Raw genomic sequence first — 3,287 nt, 5'->3', positions numbered from 1 at the left:
ACATTCCCAAGAAAGGCCTGTTTTCAGAACTAGCTCTTGGACAGCTCCTGGAAGTTGAGCTCTTTGAGTCCTTGGAATTTTTTTTTTTTTTTTTAGGTAAGAAGTGGATTTATTTAGAGAGGCACACAATCCACAGACAGAGTGGACCGCCTCAGAAGGTGAGAAAGGCCAGAATATTCTTTCTGATAAGAGCATTTTTGTGTGCCTGAGGCCAACACAGTACCAGTTTAATCAGATAGTTTATGCTAATGAATGTAATTTATGGTAAACCCCTGTTCTTGCTCTGTGGGGCTGGAGTCTGAGAAGCTAAGTCCTATAGCATGCTTACTGTAGTGCTGCATGCCTACGTGATTGACTGCCAATAAAAACCCTGAACACAAGGCTCAGGTGAGCTCCCCTGGGTGAGAACAGTTCACGTGTGTTATCACACATCATTGTTAGTATAATTAAGTACATCTGTGTGACTCTGCTGGGAGAGGACACATGGAGGCTTGAGACTAGTTTCTCCTGGACTTCACCCCCAGTGCCTTTTCCTTTAATTTGTATCCTTTTACTGTAACAAACTGTAACTATGAATATAAAAGCTTTCTGAGTCCTGTGAATCCTCCAAGTGAAACATGGAGCCTGAGAGTGGTCTTGGGGAGTCCTGACACACAAAATATACAGCTGACACTTGAACAACATGGGACTGGGGGGGCTGACCCTCTGAGCAGTTGAAAATCCACATATAACTTATAATCAACCCTCTCTATCCCTAGTTCCTCTGTATCCAGGGTTCTGCATATGTGGTGCACTCACACAACTGCAGATACCATTGAAAAAAATCCTCATCTAAGCACATTGCACAGTTCAAATCCATCTTCTTCAAGAGTCAACTGTATTTCTCTTTCCAAATATTCCATTTTAGTAATTTTCAAATAGTCTCTTTTTTCACATTCTTCTATTACTGTTTTTATTCCTTTATTTTCCGGAATATTTTAAACTTACTTATTTGAAGCTTTTTTCTGATTTTTAGAAGTACTTTTTGTCTTTTGGGTGCAAAATTTCCCTCTTGTTCAGGTGCTTTGTGACCACCTAGAGGGGTGGGATAGGGAGGGTGGGTGGGAGGGAGACGCAAGAGGGAGGAGATATGGGGATATATATATATGTATAGCTGATTCACTTTGTTATACAGCAGAAACTAATACACCGTTGTGAAACAATTATACTCCAATAAAGATGTTAAAAAAAATCAATAAATCCTTAAAAAAAAATTTCCTTCTTGTTGAGCCCACTGATGCTCCCCCATGTTTGCCTAGAATGCAGGCATTTAGCAGTTAGCTACGTCTTCAGCTCCAGTTGATTCCATGGTTACTGGTACCCAGGTCTGTAGAAATATTTCTAAGGGGTAGATTTAAACTTATCTACACTAGATCCCCATGAGTTTCTCTGATTGTGGGCCAGTTTTTATGATAAATTTTCTGCTTGGTGTAAATTAGATTTTAAACTCACATAGAGAATAAGACTGGGGTTCTGATATCTTTTTGTTAAAATCTTTTCCCCTCTTTACTGCTCTGGGTTTCAGCAGGCATTCTCACTGCTTTTCCAGGCTAGTGTATAACATTTAAAGTTTTAACTAATCTTTGTTTCATGGGTTTAATGAAAGTTGGGAAAGGGTGTATACAATTTTGTCACTTCCTTCTATGTTTAATCATACTGTTTTAGTGTTTAATGTACTGAAATAACTCTGCTGTAAGCCACTTTATCCTATGTTCAGTTGTCTTGAATCATAAGAACATTTACTTGTCTGATATATTTTTTGAAATGAATGTTTATGATTCATTTTGAATTTTCCTATATTAATTGAATGGCATCTTGTTTTAGTGCCAACTTTCCTCCCTTTTTCTTTTGTGTTGAAAGCTGTTATACATACATAGGTTTTATATATATATGTGTGTGTGTGTATTGTTATGCATACATAGGTACAATCTGTTGGTGTATAGAGTCAGGAGAGCCAAAGTTATCAAGAGGACACAAATATACTATTTTTTGTTGGGACCACTCCTGGAATGTCATTTTGTCTCTCTTAGTTTCTTCTGAATCCAGTCCCAAATCTTATTTTCGTAAGAATTCTTTATTCATCGCTCAGAAATAGAAAGAGAGCACTGTTTACTAGCTTCCAAAGAATCTGTATGCCTAATCCCTCAAGAATGTGAACAGTTAATTATAAATATGGTTGGAGACCAGAAGTATGTATGTGATAGAGCTGTTTAAAAAGGGAAAGAATATTAAAGAAAAGAATGAAGAAATTGATGAAATGTTAATAAATTCTTTACATCAGTTACCATGGAGGATGGTGGGTCGGCAGAAATCCAGTAGATTTCCTGGGAAAGGATATCAGAAGTTCTTACACAGCAAGTGAGCACGATTAAAAAGGAAGTCATGTCTGAACACTGCAAAAACTCTAAGGAATGGCATGGTTTCAGAGCTTTAATTGGAGTGATTAACAAGATAGGCAAATCTTTAGAGATAAATCTGTAATTTCATGAAAAAGAAAAATGTAGCTCAAAAGGATAAATGTTTATTTTGCTTAGATTTCAAGAGGCATCACTACTATTTAGTTTCAAATTTAGTATGGGGAACAGGTATGTTTTAGAGTGTTTTTCTATAAACACACCACTCTTCCAGTTCTTGTAGCCTTTTTATGGGTGATAGCAGTTGTCTTATTACCTCTCAAGCATGTGAAAATAAAGGAAAGAGATGTTAATAAGACTTGTCAACTTTAGGACATTGACCTGACATGTTTATTTTCTACCTGAAAGAGTAGATGTCATTCCAAGTTTGTAGATGTGTGTATGTGAAAGAAAACTTAAAAAAAAAAACCATAGCTCATATCTCACATAGTTTATAAAATGCTATTCTTAACATTTTAATATGCCCAGTGGTTTTCCTAACCAGGTAGTGAATGTGGTATGAAATTAGTGAGGACTATTAGAGACAAGGAAGATGATAACCTTGAAAAACAGAAATAAAAATTTACACATGTATATTACAGAAAAAAAAATGCATAGCCTTCTTTCACTGAATATTTTCCCATGTTGACCAACATCTGGAATTTGTTCCTATCTGTCCTGCCTTTTCATGTAAGCAGATTTCCAGTGCTTACCCTCTCGTATTCTGCCATTTACCTGATTCCTTCAAGTGTCCCTTACTAATTTATTAGGTAACTCCAGGAAGATCTCATCTTCATCTTGTTTGTATCTTTCTCAATTTACACTTTGTCTTTTATGTTTACTCACATACCCAGA

This window comes from Pseudorca crassidens, chromosome 3 (genome assembly GCF_039906515.1).
Source record: "Pseudorca crassidens isolate mPseCra1 chromosome 3, mPseCra1.hap1, whole genome shotgun sequence".
In the NCBI taxonomy this organism is placed as follows: domain Eukaryota; kingdom Metazoa; phylum Chordata; class Mammalia; order Artiodactyla; family Delphinidae; genus Pseudorca; species Pseudorca crassidens.
The sequence above is the reverse complement of the archived record's forward strand: the minus strand, read 5'-3'. Positions refer to the sequence as shown.